This window comes from Sarcophilus harrisii, chromosome 3 (assembly GCF_902635505.1).
Source record: "Sarcophilus harrisii chromosome 3, mSarHar1.11, whole genome shotgun sequence".
NCBI lineage: Eukaryota > Metazoa > Chordata > Mammalia > Dasyuromorphia > Dasyuridae > Sarcophilus > Sarcophilus harrisii.
In genome coordinates, this window is record NC_045428.1 from 216,506,887 (window position 1) to 216,523,051 (window position 16,165).

Below are 16,165 nucleotides of genomic sequence, written 5' to 3' on the forward strand. Positions count from 1 at the left end.
TGTGCTTCACCTTCATTGCTAGCTTTAGCTCTTTCTGTTTATTCTGTTCTTTTTAATGTATTTAATTTGTATCCTTCCAATATGTATATTGTGGATAGATACTGTGAATAGACAACCTAACCTTTTAATATTCCCATGCAACCTTCTTAGACCACAAACTGCAAAGCAAGTATCCATTTGCTTTGATATAAGTCCTAGACTCTGAAGAGTTTTCTCATTAGAAATTCCTTATACCACTGAAATATCAGATCAGTACCGAGGAAAAGAAGTATTCACAATGGAAACAAATATGGCCAAAGGACTGAAGGGTATCTCTGTAACTCTGGGAGAGTCATTTAATGTCTCATTACCCCAGAGAATTCTATATGACCATAAATTCCAAAAAATTTCCTATGTGCATTATCAAAAAGAGTTCCATTTTTAGCAGTTACCTGTGCAAGTAAAATCAGGGGTCTAGTTTTAAAAAATGGTGGATGGGCAGAGTCTAAATATTAACTATTTCTAATAAGTGCCACCATTCACATAAATAATGTATAAATTAAATTTTTTCTTTAGACCTTTCTCTAGTTCAGCTAGCAACTGGACATTCATATTAGTTTATAGGATTCCTGCTTATATGGCTCCAGAACCTGTTTATATGGACCTCTGTTATAGTGTTCTAGATCCAATGAATCACAGATTTTGAGAGTTGGAAAGGACCTCTGTAACCATCTAGTTCTATCCTTACTCAAAAAGAATCCCAATATAACATACTTAACAAATGATTACCCAGCCTCTGCTTAAAGACTCCCAAAGAAAAAGAATCCATCATGTTTCAAGGCATCCATTACATTTCTAAGCAGTTTTAGTTCCTAGGAAGCTTTGTAACTTCTATTCATTTTTCCCTCTGGAGTCATATAGAACAAATGTTTTTCCACCCGCAATGGCAGCTCATCAGATCCTTGAAAAGAGTTCTAACATATCTCCCTGAGTTTTCCCCCTACTTTAAATATTCCCAATTTCTTCAATCTATTAGCATGTATGAACTCGAAGACCTTTACTGTCTCCATTACTCTGATTTGAATATTTTCTTACCTAATAATGTCTTTCTTAAACCTAAAACAGAATAGAGATACTCAGAAGAGATCTGAGGAGATTAGAGCACTGTAAGAAAATCATCAATATATTCCTAGAAACCATGTCCTTCTTTAATGAATACCATAGTACTAAAGTTTCGATTTCACACAAATCATTGTCTCCTAGGTACGCTTGGAAACCCAAACAGAAACTACAGCTCAGTCTATCACTCAAATGCTTGCTGGGGTTAGTGAATTTTACATTTTCTACCTGTTAAGCAGCTTGAATCAATTATAGAACTCTTATTGAAGAATGAGTAACAGTTGCTATTCATCAACTCAGGACTATTTATTTTATGACTTAATCAATCATTCTCCTGGAACCTATCATATGCCAGTTATATGCTAGAGATAGAGACAAAAATGAAAAGTCCCTGACTAGGAGAAGTTCTAACATATTGGAGGAAATATGCATATACCTATAGAAGATATGTCAAACAAGATAATATTAATAAAATACTTAGCATAGTGCCTAGCACATAACAGTAAGTGCTAAGTTATTTTTTTCCTCCTACACTTATGTATACCTAAATGTTTTAAATGTTAGTAACTTGAAATTGCATATTTCCTTAAAATACACCATGAATTTTGGGATACCCTATTTAAGTACGTATGGAGCAGCAAGGGGAGGAGAAGGGAACAAGAATTTATTAAGCACCAACTACTTGCTGTGTTCCAGGAACTGTACCAAGTAGCATCTGATTTGAATAAATATATAGGGTAATTTTGAGGGAAAAGATTGGTAGGAAGATAAGAAAAGTTTTCATGAAGAAAGTAGTATTTCAGTTGGGTTTTGAAGAAAATTGGGTATTCTAAAAGTGGCCATGAAAAGAGAGTGAATTCCAAGCATGAAAACCAGCCTATGTAAAATCACAGAGAGAACAGTGAGATAACATGGTCAGAAGTGAAAGGTAACAGGCAGCACCCAAGGAAGTCTCTATGCTCTAGCCAAGATCCTTTAGGACAAGACTAAATGATGATACAAATTTTCTTCTAATAGTATCATTAGACAAAGAGCTTTCTTTTCTGGTAAACTTAGACACTTCTCCTTACTCCCTTCTTATTTATATGTACCAGAGAAACAAAGAAACAAAAAAATTCTATTCAATGCATTTAGATTAATGTGCTGCATATCTTTTTTTTTCTTTTTTGCTATAGAAGCATTTCCAAAAAAAACTGATATTATTTCACCCTACTTTAATCTAGCATTGGGGTTTTTAATGATGCTTGATACAAAATGTAATCATTCAGAATTTTAAAAAACTTGCCAATATCCTAAACTGAAAAATTATTTTTTTTAAAAAAGTCATTTTCCAGGAATTTCTGGCCTTTTTGCTTATTTTTCAACATCACACCAATATAAAATCTTTTGAGGAAATAACATCGTAAAAAACAAACAAAAAAAAAAAACTCTTAGAAGAGATTAAATCATGTCATGTTCAAAAGGACTGATAGCTTGAGAGAAATGAAGATGAAGGGTGTGGTACTTCCTTTTCCGTGAAGCTTATTAAACTCAGTATTTAAAAAAAAAAAAAAAAAGGGTGGAGGGTAGGGAGTTTCTTATTTCAAAGAATAAATAGGTAAGTTTTAAAGAATGTGTAGAATTTGAGAAGCTAAGCTTAAAGAAAATTGCTTATCTAGGCAAAGAGCTCTTGCTGGAGTTTGTGTAGAGTTTAACATAGGAAGGTGACATCGGATAGAAGTTTGTTCTGGCTTATCTAAGAAGATGGTTCATAAATAAGACAGTTGTATAGAATTCTGAAAAAGACAAGGACCATCTGGGAACAATCTAAGCAAACTCCTTAAAACTACTTTCATCTCCCCAACATTGTTATAATTAATTTGATTCCATTTAGGTTTCTAATCTTTTCTCTCTTATCTTTACTTTCTTATGAATGAGGTTTCTCTTATACTTCAGTATAAATGTTGGAGTGTAAAGAACCTTATTACTTCCTAAGATGACCCATAACTAAATTGGACTTGGAATTTTGAGGGAGCAAAAATGTAACAAAATAGTAGTTTTCATTGGGAATTATAGTCTATCATTATGATTATTGTTTAACTGGTCCCCACCTCCCATTCTATGAAACATACATGGTACTGAATTGAGTCCCCCTTGGATACCTCTGCTAGGCCATATGTGCTGGTTTAGTGCTGAAGGATTTAGGATTTGGGAGTGATTAAACAGTGTCTTTAATGGTCCCCTCAATCCATGTCATAGCAGCAAAGGGTTCATGTATCATTGTTAGGAAATTGGTGCACACTGAGGGAACTTTCTCTTTAAAGACATAATATCAGCTCCTTCTCTTTTCTTACAGGGAGGAGAGAAAGAGAAAGGAGAGGGAGAGGGAGAGGGAGAGGGAGAGGGAGAGGGAGAGGGAGAGGGAGGGAAAGAGGGAAAGAGAGAGAGAGAGAGAGAGAGAGAGAGAGAGAGAGAGAGAGAGAGAGAGAGAGAGAGAGAGAGAGAGAAACAGAGAGAGAGAGAAACAGAGAGACAGAGACAGAGAGACAGAGACAGAGACAGAGAGAGACAGAGAAAGGAATTAAGGGGAAGGGGGAAATCTACACATGACTTTGTCAAACCCAACACCAACTTCTTTGTGGTGTAGTGGAGGAATTCTAATTTAGAGGTGTCAGTTGCTGCTCTAATTTGGTTGTACTATCTTGTTGTGAAGATGTGGGCATGGGTATTATAGCTACAGCTATAGACGTTCCTGACTGACTTTCTTTGTCTCTCTTTGTCTCTCTTTCTTCTATCTCTATCACATACATGTGTATTTAGATATGTAGATATTTATATATCTGCATACATACATATATGTACACAAACACATACATATACATACATACATATATATATAATGTATTTACATATATATGCTGACCACACTTATAAATAACTAAACATAACAAAATCCTGTTCAATTATAATAAGCAAGCTCAGACCCAAGAAAAGAATTGAGAAAATGCATCTCCTTCCATTTTAGAACACTGACTACATTGTTAGAGAACACTGATGTGTTAGTTATTTTGCTGGGTTTTTCTTTTTCTTTTCAAAATTTGTTTATAACATAGATTTAAAAAAAAACAAACTATTTTTAGAATTTAAATTCTCTCTCTCTCTCTAGTCCCTACATAAAAAGGCAAAAAATAGAATTCTAAATTGCCCATTTCTAAAATAGAAATAGAAATCTTTGGATGGAAATTAGTTTTTTAAGTTTCTCAAACTGAAATTGGTGAAAGTCTTATTCTCCCTAACACGATAATTAGTCAATACAAAGCCTTTAGTTTTTGCAAGAACATCTCAAATCTCAATTAGAGGTATATGGTTCCTATTTCAACATGACCAAAACCTTGTTTTGAAAAACATGCCATCATATTTTGTTTTATTTTGATGAAAATCAAGTGATCTCAATCAGAAGATCAAAATGCTTGCTAATTTCCCACTCCTTCCCTTTCTCAAAACTTCTAATGAATTCACCCTAACCTGAGGGCTGGTGAAATACTATTGACATGACTCATAGATCCAACCATCCCGGCTGAAGGGATTGTGGAAAATAGAGGAGCAACCAGAGCTCATAGAATCAGGAGAAATTGTCACATGAAATTGTGAGAGCAATATAGGAAGAAAGTGTGGTAAACTGCCACAGGAAGATCATAAGATCATGAGGGTCATACTGTAACCATGACACATATCAGGGAAGATACTGAGTTACTGAAACAAATAATTGAATTTTTTGTTTCAAAATGAGAGGATAACTGAAATTAGGTTAACACTTACTATAAGAACTTCAGCCAGTTGCAGAATATAAAAATAAATCCAAGAAAATAATATTACATTTTCACAGAAATAGACAAATCTATATAATTATAGAAATATTTATTGTTCATTTATAGGTTGAATAATGTAATAAAAACAACCATTCTACCTAAATTAAATTATTCATTCAGTGCCAGATCAAGCAAATTACCAAAAAAAAATATTTTAGAGAGTGAGAAAAAAATAATAGCAAAATTTGTCTGTAAGACAAAGGTCAAAAATAGCAATGAAAAAAATAATGTGAAGGCAGGTGGCCAGCAGTATGAGATATCAAACTATATTACTGTCAAGGTTGAAATCTGATATAACTAAGGAAAGAAAGGTCTAAGTTTTAGGGTATATCAATTTATTAACAATGCTTGCCAATTTCATGAGAAATCAAGACAAGGCCTCCTTAGCTTGGCACTGGATCCTGAATACAGGCAAAAACAGAGTTTTATGTATTAAAAACAAATAATCAAATAAGACCAATTAATTAAAAGAAAACAATTAATCAGATATAAAATTAGGTGATCTGATTTCTAATTAGAGGAAGTTGAGAGAAAGATAGCAAATGTGCAATTCCTTGAAATCAGAGGTATCTCACTCCTTCCAAATGTCTGTACTTAATCAAAGGAACATAGAAATAATAACTGATTGACCAATATAGGGCCAATTTTCAAATAAGACACATGGGTTGCTTGAGATAAATAATTGTGAGAAAACCCCTTTGTATTAATCTTCAGATCTGATTGGATTTCTGATTAGCATAACCAAAGTCCTTAGTTAAGGACCCCTAAGCATCAGGAAGAAGTGATCTAGTGTACTACTCATGCAAGGTGAAGTTTAAACAATGCAGTAAAATTTTCTCATAATTCTTATAATTGAATAAAGTTTTCTCACAAGATGGAAATTAAACTAGATCTATTATTGAAAAGAATGAGAACTGAGCTAGATCAAGAATTTAGTCACAAGATAGAGTTAATATGATTCATTAAATTCCCACAATTTCCTCATTACAAAGTGGTAATCATCAAAACAGTCTAATACTGGCTAAGAAATGGAACTATGTATCAATGGAATATATTAGGTGCACAATGCACAGTAGTGAATAACCTTACTAATCTAATGTTCAAGAAACTTGAAGATTCAAGGTTTTGAAACTTGAGCTCAGTATTTCACCCCCCCCAAAAAAAAAATTACTGGGAAAACGAACACATTTTGGTAGAAACTAGGTATAGACCAAACTCTTAAACTCTATACCAAGATATAGTCAAAATAGTAATGATTTAGAGGTAAAGAATGATATCATAGGCAAATTAGGGAAGCGTAGAAATTGTTATCTGTTGTGGGCAGAATTTATAACCAAACTAGAGATAAAAACCATTACAGACTGTAAAATAGATAGTTTTGATTTCTTTAAATTAAAAAAGATTTTGCACAAATAAAATCAATGAAGCCAAGATTCGAAGGAAAGCAGGAAACTGAGAAATAATATTTTACCTTAAGTTTCTCTGATAAAAAATATCATTTCTCAAATATGTAGAGAACTGAGTCAAATTTATAAAACTGAATTATTACTCAATTGATTAATGATATAAAAGGATTTGAACAAGTAGTTTTCAGAAGAAATCAAATTTACAATCATTTTAAAATGCTATAACTTACAATTCATTAGAACAGTCCAAATTAAAACAGGTCTAAGGTATTGCTTCACACCTATCAGATTGATTAATGTGACAGAAAAGGAAAATGACAAACATTTAAGAGTATGTAGAAAACTGGGGACACTAATGCACAGCTGATAGAGTTGTGAATTGATCCAACCATTCTAGAGGGCAATTTGGAACTATATACAAGGAGATATAAAACTTTGACCCAGAAATACTAGTTCTCTATTTCAAAGATAGATAAGAAAAAGGACCTATATACACAACAATACTTATAATGTCTCTTTTTTTGTGGTGGCATTGAGACTGGAAATTGAGAAGGTAGCCATCAATTGGGAAAATACCTAAAAAAATTATGGTATATGATTGTGATAGAATACTATTGTGCTTTAAAAAATAGTAATTTAAATTCTTTCAGAAAAACATAGGAAGACTTGCATGAACTGATACAAAATGAGCAGACCCAAGAAAATAGTGAAGATACTAATAGCAATTAAAATGATCAACTATGAAAGACTTAGCTATTCTCAAGAATACAATCATCCAAGACAATTTCAAAGGAATTGTAATGAAATATGGTATCCACTTCTATTAAAGAACTGATAGAATCAGATTTCAAACAAACAAACAACTTTCTTATTTTTCTGAGGGGGGGTCTGTAATATAGTTAAGGCTGGGAAATGTTGACTATACATGTGCAATCAATGTAAATTTACTTGCCTCCTCAAGGAAGGGAGGAGGGAGGTAAAGAAGAAGAGAATTTTGAACTAAACTTTTTAAATTAATGCTAAAAAAATTTACATTTAATTGAGGGAAAATAACTATAAAGAGAATTAGTTTGCAATTTGCAAAAAAATTTTTGTGTACTGCAAATTAGATATGATGTTTCTCTCAAACATGCAAAGGATACTGCAATGGGAACATTTTCAGAACTCTAAATAAGAAAAAAAAGACAAAAATAAAAAAGCCCAAGAATTCATGTTCTGCCTAACACAAAATTCAAATTGGGTTTATAACATTTAGAGTCTAAACTTTGCGAAATGGGTTCTTCCAAACCTCATTACAGGGGCTTTCACTACTCAGATAAGAAAGGGTACAGAAACTTGTTTTGCCCAAATTGCTTCACATACTTTTGAACAGTCTATAGTTATCCAAGATATGATTTGAGGAATTCAGTGCAGAGAGGAAGTGTGCTTATAAAAGAGAAGCAAGTGGCATGTCACCAATTCTGAACATGTTTTGCTCTGATGAACTTGGCACTGTGTAATTGTCAGCACAGAGTTAAACAGGAAATTTCAAAAATAGTTTCATCTCTGACTATATGTCAGTACCAGTCATGGTATTCTGCTCTGGGATTGAGATTAGCATTTTTTTCTGAAGTATGAAATCAATTAGATTGATGTGATTCACATCCATCAACTTGAAATATTAGAAAGACTTCACAACAAATGAGAAACGTCACATATTCTGAAATGAAGACTAAAGTAGTGTCAAATTAAGAGACTTCAAACTGTTGACTCTTGCAAGATCACTTCCTGGGTAAAGTGCTTTGACAAATAAGTAACTGTCAATATTTTTTGACTTTAAAGAAATTCCATGCTAAGATGAAGGTAAGCAGACTGAGTTTTATTTCCTTTACATTTTTAATTGGTAATGTGTAAGGATTGCCTATGCTTTGTACCAACAGTTCTGCATGTATGGAGATAGGGGAGTATTGGTGGGAAAAAATGATGGAAGAAGTAGATTAAAGAAGTTGAATATTAAGGTAAAGTTCCATCTTTCTTTAGGGGTGCATTAAATAAAAGAGAGCTCAGAATTAATAAAAGTCTAAAAGCATTAGAAGGAATGCATAAATTAGGTATGCAATGGTCTATGAGTTGTCACTAAGTCACTAGGGACATTTCTTTATAACATTCTGAAGAAATTGATCTGCCAGAAGGATTTTCTCCTGAAGAAATCTTGCACTTCTTGAAGATAGACAAATACAGCCAAATAAACAAAGATTGGAAAGATGATAAAAACATTTTACCTGGTATCTAATCTGAGACCAAAATTCTCTGTAATAACTTTGTTTAGAAATCTGTGTCATGTATGTCTCTTTATCAGTTGTAGTTATTCCACAAAGATCCCAATAGGAACATTCTACAGATAACTAGATCCTAATTTTGCAAATTTATAATTAAAAAAGGGACTATGTACATAGATATGGGTATCAATAGGGGTTGATGAAACAAAACAACTGTGCTTTTATTTTTCCAAATTATGGGATGAGATTTTATATTTTTGATTGATTTTTTAATGTATCTTCAAGTAGTTAGAGATATGTCATTTTTTTTTCTTTAAAAAAATTATTTAGCAATGCTTTAAAAAAAAAGCCCAACTCTGTTACCTTCCAGTGACGGTCTATTACTATTCCTTTAACATAATCTTCCCTTTTACAAAGAAATAAGTTTAAACAAAAAAATCTAACAGATATAGATGCTGCTTATCTATGCTGAGAGAGGTAGGATATATTTCCAAGAGCCAGCAAAGCAGACTTCTGGGACTGTAGTGTAGATATATCTGTTGGTCAAAAAACCTATTCCAACCAAGTTCTTAATGTAATTTTCAAATAAGTATTCACTAAATGTCTGTTGACGAGCTTTGCTATTTTTTTAAATGAACCAGAGAAATCCTGCTCTAATTCTTTATTTTGATTAAAAAACTTAATCTACCTTCTGTTTCAGAACTTTAAAGACTATACAAACAAATATTCAGAAAAAATTCAGACTTGGAGTTAGGGGAGATAGGATTTGAAGAATTTGAGTTCTATAGCTGACACTTATTAATTCTTTTATTTAACTTCTCTGAGTCTCAATTTCTTTACATGTAGAATGAGCAAGACAATATCTGTCTTATTTATGTCATAGGGTTATTATAAGGATCAAATGGAATGACACAGGATGTCTCCAAAGTCTTACTGACATTTTTAGCTTCTAAAGCTTAAATGCATAGAAAAAGGGCCTTATAAACTTTAAAATGATATATGTTGGTTGTTATAATATTCTCTCAAAAGTTTTACATATAAAAAGTGCTGTTTGTTTATAGTTGTTGTTCATCCTTCATTCTCAAAAAGAACCAAAGATGTCAAGAGTAGGCTGCTATAGATCTAGCATCTCCAGAATAAGGAGTTATGTAGAGAAATCAGGAAGAAATAAGTGGCAATATAATAATTTGCATTTTAAAGTTCTATCTACTCTGAACATGATTGAAAGTGACATATGTATCATTTTATCCTTGAAAAATAAAAAAATAATTGAAACATGGTAGACTGAAAAAACATAATCCAGAGCTATTCAGCAAGTTTGAGAATCCTATGATATGGTTTTATATTGAATGACTCATTTTGTTTACTTCACATCAACCTAACCAGAATATAGATATTTTCACTGTTATGTGAAGAAAGAACTCAAAGCACTAGGTCATTTCCTGATTATGGGTAACCAATGAAACCTAAAAGGTTTGTTTAAAGATATAAAGATTTGCAGTTTTGAGGTCTTGTAAAGAAAGCACTTACCATCTCTGGACTTCAGTGTTTTTATATGTAAAGTTAAGGAGTGGAATGTTCTATCAATCTATAATTCTAAATAAAGAATAATCCAATATAAGCAGATAGGTGGTGCAGTGGTTAGAGCACCAGTCCTGAAGTCAGGAGGACTTGAGTTCAAATCCGACCTCAGACACTTAACACTTCCTCCTTTGTGACCCAAGGAAAGTCATTTAACCCCAATTGCCTCAACAACAAAAAAAGAATAATCCAGTAAATAAATATATCAGTTGCAACCATTGTCTAAGCAGCACAGTTCTTGGATTGCCAGTCTCAATTCACTTTCTGAAGGTTTATCTTGATTGTATTCAGGTTGTCTTTTGGGAATTTCGTAATTCAGCTTTTGTCCTCATTTCTTTCTTTAAAATTTCTTTTCCTTTCCATGCAAGGATGTAAGCTAACAAAATAATGAATATGTCAGGCCGTATTTAACATGACAAAAGCCACAAAAATACTCAAGACCATAAACTTGAAGCCTATTTGGTGGGTCCTAGGGACCTGTAAGGTCACTTCAGACCACTCCCAATCACATAGAGAAAATAATTCAGTTGTTTAGGGAGCCAAGCAACTCTTTATTGCCCTCTGGAGAACCTCTATTTTCCAATAACTCATGTAGTCCTCCTGACATTTTAGTACCCTGAGAACAGTGCTCCTTTTGGCAAGAAAGAATTTGGGGTTTCTAAACAGCCAATCAATATTGCTGTGAGTCCCATGTTCCATCAGGATATACACATGATTCAGAATACCAGAAAAGAGTTATGTCCTTTTTGTGCATCCACATTGTGACTTCCTGCTATGCTGATCCATTTTTCCCTTTCTATCTATATCTAGCAAGAGAACTCCCTCTCCTTCAGTGGCTCCATATAACTCTAATTCCTCCATGCCTATGGCACTCTAAAGGACCATATAATTCCACAAATGCAAAGGCATCCCTTAGAACTTATATCTGTACATGTCTCCATCTCCTTTCTCTCTACATTTCCCTGTCTTTAAAGTTCAAATACAAGGATGTAGCTCAAGTGTACAAATTATGCACAAACTTGAGTCAGGGAAAAAATCTCCTATGTAAATAAATGAGGATTCTGAAGAAGAGTATATTCCTAGTATAGAGATTTTACATTCCATTAAATAGAAACAAAAGGATTGAAAAGATTATTTGTTTTATCCTGAAGCATATATTTTCATGGTGGTTCTGTGGATGTATCAACATACAAATTAGAATAAGAGTCTGAAATCTGTTAAAAAAAAAGTATAGAAGTTGTGAGGGGGAGGACAGAGAGAGAGAGAGAGAGAGAGAGAGAGAGAAGAGAGAGAGAGAGATACAGACATAGACAGACAGACAGAGACAGAGAAAGAAGAGAGAGAAAATGATAGATAGATAGATGGATAGATGAATGGGTCAATGGATGTCGAAATTAATATAGCAAGTGAATATACTACTAATTGTTAATACTACTGTCTCTATATTATTTATTGTTTATTTATACTTTCATTACAATTTTATTTAGGTGTGTCTCTTCATGGCATGAAGATGGACCTTAGTTCTCAAAAATTCCTTTCAGTAACCATAAGCTCCAGAAAGTCCTTCCAAGCTGGAAAGACTTAAAATATGACTTAAAGTGAGGGCCTGGACACAAAAAAATTCATGATAAAGCTATCTATAGAGCAATAGTATTCTTTCTGCTTTATAGAAATGAAAGGGTAGTATATTGAAAGCATCTGGCTTGAGTGAGAAAATATTTCTAAGGCTTACTCTTGGTTCTGATATTTCTCTTATTGTAACCTGTGCAAATCAAATCAAAATACAATTTAAACACAAAAAGTACTTTAATAGTAAAAATTTCCCATTTTACAGATAATAAAACTGAGTCCCAGTATAACAGAATGACCTGTTTACAAGTAATGTTAGTAGCTAGCATTTATATAGTGCTTCAAGGCTTGCACAGAGCTTTACAAATTTATCTCATTTCATCCTTACAACAACCCTGTAAAGTAGGTTACTATTATTATCCATAGGATATCTGAAGCAGACTAGGTCATATAACTCCCAGGGTTACATAAGTATTAAGTGTCTGAGGTGGGATATGAATTCAGGTCTTCCTGATTCCACAACCAGTGTCATAGCCACTGTATCACTTAACGACTTCTAATTTTTGCAAAATGATCATTTGAGATCATTGTCTTAAATGTGAAGATAGATGAGCATAGACTTTTATTGCACACTTCAGAAATGTTGTCTGAAAGAACTTCCTATTTCCTCCCAGACTTAAAAGAAAATTGGCAAAAGCCCAAACACGTAAACTTTTTCTTCATTTTTTTCTTAGATTATTCTACAATCAGTTTCATATTTTGCTTTTCTGGCAATGTTGGTCACTATCTCTATAAAGAAGATAGAGCAACATCAATAATTTTGTGCCTTTTAAAATGTGTATCTTACAAGGAGATCCCTTGGAAACTGCACTAAAAGGTGTTTTAAACAATATTCTGTTATAGAATATGCTAAATTTGAAGCAAGCACAAAGGTCATATGGTTTCTTTGTAGCTCAGTTAGTGGTATCTATTGTATTTAGGTTACTCATATTTTCCATTGTATTTTTGAGGGACTCTCAAATCTCTAGCAGTTCTCATGGTGCAGCATTTTTAGGTAATAATGGACAACTGGGAGGTAAAAAAGGATGTTTCCATTACTTTTATTCATGTTAGTAAATCTAAAAACTGGGAAATAGTTTTAAAAAGTCAAAGTGCCATAGCCAGTCATCCTGACCTGTCTGACCACTGCATAATGATCACTCTGGAGGAGAAAGTAAAGCTGATGACTTTGCAGAACCCTGTCTCATTTAATCCGATTCACTTTCAAGTAATTCCCCGATGCCATTGGTTCTCTTCAAAAATGAAGAGTGAACAACAAAGAACTAAAATATCAATAGAGTGAGAACCATATGTGTAGAGAGAATCCACATGGGAGGGAGGCCACATGTGTAGCTTAAAAGGAAACAGAATAGACATCTCCCTTCCTCCAAGGGAGACTTTCACTCCTTCCAGGAAGGGGGAAGTAAAAGATTGGAGTTAAGGCCCACCACATAGCTCTCCTTAGACAGAGGGGGGTACTGGGCTAGACTATATGTATTTGTTCTTTAAATATTGTTCATCTTGGGAATATGACTGGATTCAAGCTAACTTTTGATTACTGTCATTTTGGGAAGCAGGGGGATCCCAAGCTGTATAACCAAGGTTTGATCCCTTTCCCACCAAATACCAGTTCCATAATGAACACACATAATAAATAGTAAAGAAATCCATTTATCCAAATTATAGCAAGAAAAAAATAAGAGAAGGTATATGTAGGTGAGTATATACCAAATAATATAGAGTGAAGGAGCTCTCCCATTGGAAACAAGAAAATTAGCTCAGCTAAAAGAGTCTAGGAGCTTATCTAAGGGGAATTTCCTTAAAGTCTCTGGACTTGCAAGCAGGCAATAGGAATATTTTGGAGACTGCCTGCCCCTCTCAAGTCTTCCAAGTCCTTTCTCTTAGTGATCTCAAGTAGGTTTGTCTTATTTCATCTTCTTTCTCAAAGATGGAAGCCATCCAAATGGTAGGCAAAGAAGCCTTGGAGAGTCCCTAAGGAGGACTTCCAGTTGAGTTCCCAAAGAGGAAGTGATAAGAGCTGTGCTCTCTGTCTCTCAATAATTCCTCCCCTCCCCTCCTCCCCCTGCTCCTCAGTCAAGGCAATGTTTTCATTTCCAACAATAATAAGATTATCATATGAATATGCTTTTAAACCAGAGTTAAATTTATATCCAAGAAGTACTCTGTAGCCAGATCAAACCACCTAAAGTTTACTGTAATATTTTCAATGTGAGTATTCACACTTTGGAAATCAGTAAAGCTATAAATCAGGGCTTGATTTCTTGTTTTTCTGATTATTGAAACATATTTTAAAATGGTAAAAAAAAAAAGATAATGTTAGGCATTAAGGTGGAGCATTTATTAGAAAGTTACTATGTTCCAGAGCCTATCCCAAGTTCTGGGAATACAAAGAAAGGAAAAACTAAACCCTGTATATAAAGAGCTGACTTTATAGCACTTGTAAGTAACAAGGTATTTACAAGACGTTTACAGAGTAAATGGAAACCTTAGAGAAGAGGCTGGGGTTATCGGCAGAATATCTATTGCAGCAGGTGGGATTTGAACTTAGGATTTGAACTGGTGAGCTAAGAGGTGTTAGTGAGGTGGCAGATCATTTTCCATGAAGGGAATGGCCAACAAAAAATACACAGACAGAAGATGAAACACTCTAAAAGAGGAATAGTAAATGGGTCAAGGTAGTTGGATTGTAGAGTGGGTGGAGGAAGGTGATGTATGAAAAGAATTAAGAGGTAGGAAGGATCTAGATTTTAAAGAGCTTTAAATGACAATAAACTTAACATTTGATCCTGTAAGTAATAAAGGTTACTAGGATTTATTGTGTGTTGAATGGAAGGTGACATGATCAGACTATGATTTTAGAAAAGTAGCTTTGGTTTCTGAGTGAAAAATAGATTGGAGGGCAGCTAGGTGGCCCAGTGGATAGAGCACCAGCCTTGAAGTCAGGAGGACCTGAGTTCAAATCTGACCTCAGACACTTAACACTTCCTGGCTGTGTGACCCTGGGCAAGTCACTTAACCCCACTTGCCTCAGAAGAAAGAAAGAAAGGAAGGAAGAAAGGAAGAAAGAAAGAAAGAAAGAAAGGAAAAATAGATTGTTGGATGAGGAAAGACTTGAAGAAGACCATCTAGATAGATATTACAAAAGTCCAATCAAGAAGTGAGAAGAGACTGCTTGCATATATATAGAAAACAAGACATGTGTATATATGACAACATGCATATATGTTGTAAAAATAGAAATGACAAAATTTACCAATGTATTGGATATGTAGAGTAAGAATGAGGAATTGATGATAACATTATAACTTCAAGCCAGGATGACTAGAAAGATGGTAGGACCTTGATAATAATAGAGTAGCTGGGAAACGGTGGAGGGGTTATAACGAAAGATAATGAGTTCTGTTTTGGACATGCTGAAATTGAAATATCTACAGGACATCCGGTTCCCCATGTGTAAAAGGAAATTAGTAATGTATTATAATTAAGGAGAAAGACTCAGACTACATTGAACTCATGGAAGCTAATGAGAATAAGTTATCTAATAAGTGAGATTGGGAGCTAATGAGAATAAGTTATCTAATAAGTGAGATAGTGTGAGGAGAAAAGACAAGAGAGCCCAGGATAAAGTTTTGGTGGCTACTTATGTTTAGTGGAGGTGATATAGTTAAAGAACCAGCAAAGGAATCTTAGAAGAAGCAATCATATAGTTGGGAGAACCAAGAGAGAGCAATATCACAAAAACTCCAAGAGGAAAAGGTGATCAACAGTATCATATGCTTCAGAAATGAAGAAAAATGAGAATGGAGAAAAGGATATTAACTGGCAATTAAGAAATCATAGGTAGCTTTGAAGACAGTAATTTTGGTTGGATGATAAGACTGGAAACCAGACTGTAGAGCATTAAGAAGAGATTGAGAAGAAAGGAAGAAGTTAGCTACAAAAGAGAGAGATAAGGAATGATAGCTAGTGGGGATGGATGCATCAAGTGAATATTTTCTCAGATTAAGGAAGACATGGGCATGTTTTTAGGAAGCTGAGAAGCAGCCAATAAACGGATAAATTGAAGATGAGTAAATGAGAGAAATCAAAAGCCACATTGATAATGCTTTTGAACATTGTGAGAAGAGAGGAAATAGAAACAATGTAGATTGCATTTTTATGGGTAGAGAAGAAAAGGAGAAGAGATACAGGACAACAGAAACATATAATAATATCTATAGAATATATATTACATAAATGCAAGTTAATTTTGGGAGGGAGAGCATTAACCAATGAAGTCATCAGGAAAGACTTGTATAGAAAGTGGCACTGAAACTGAGTTATGAGGAAAATAGAATTCTATGAG

General features: G+C 33.8%; 1 protein-coding gene across 1 annotated transcript in view; it reads left to right on the forward strand.

Moving 5' to 3' along the window:
• Positions 1-7,762: 7,762 nt before the first annotated feature.
• Positions 7,763-16,165, forward strand: part of P2RY8 (P2Y receptor family member 8) — a 74,725-nt gene continuing 66,322 nt past the window's right edge. The window contains exon 1 of the mRNA XM_003765610.4: positions 7,763-8,194. The gene's annotated coding sequence lies outside the window, so the exon portion shown is untranslated. The remainder of the gene's footprint in view (positions 8,195-16,165) is intronic.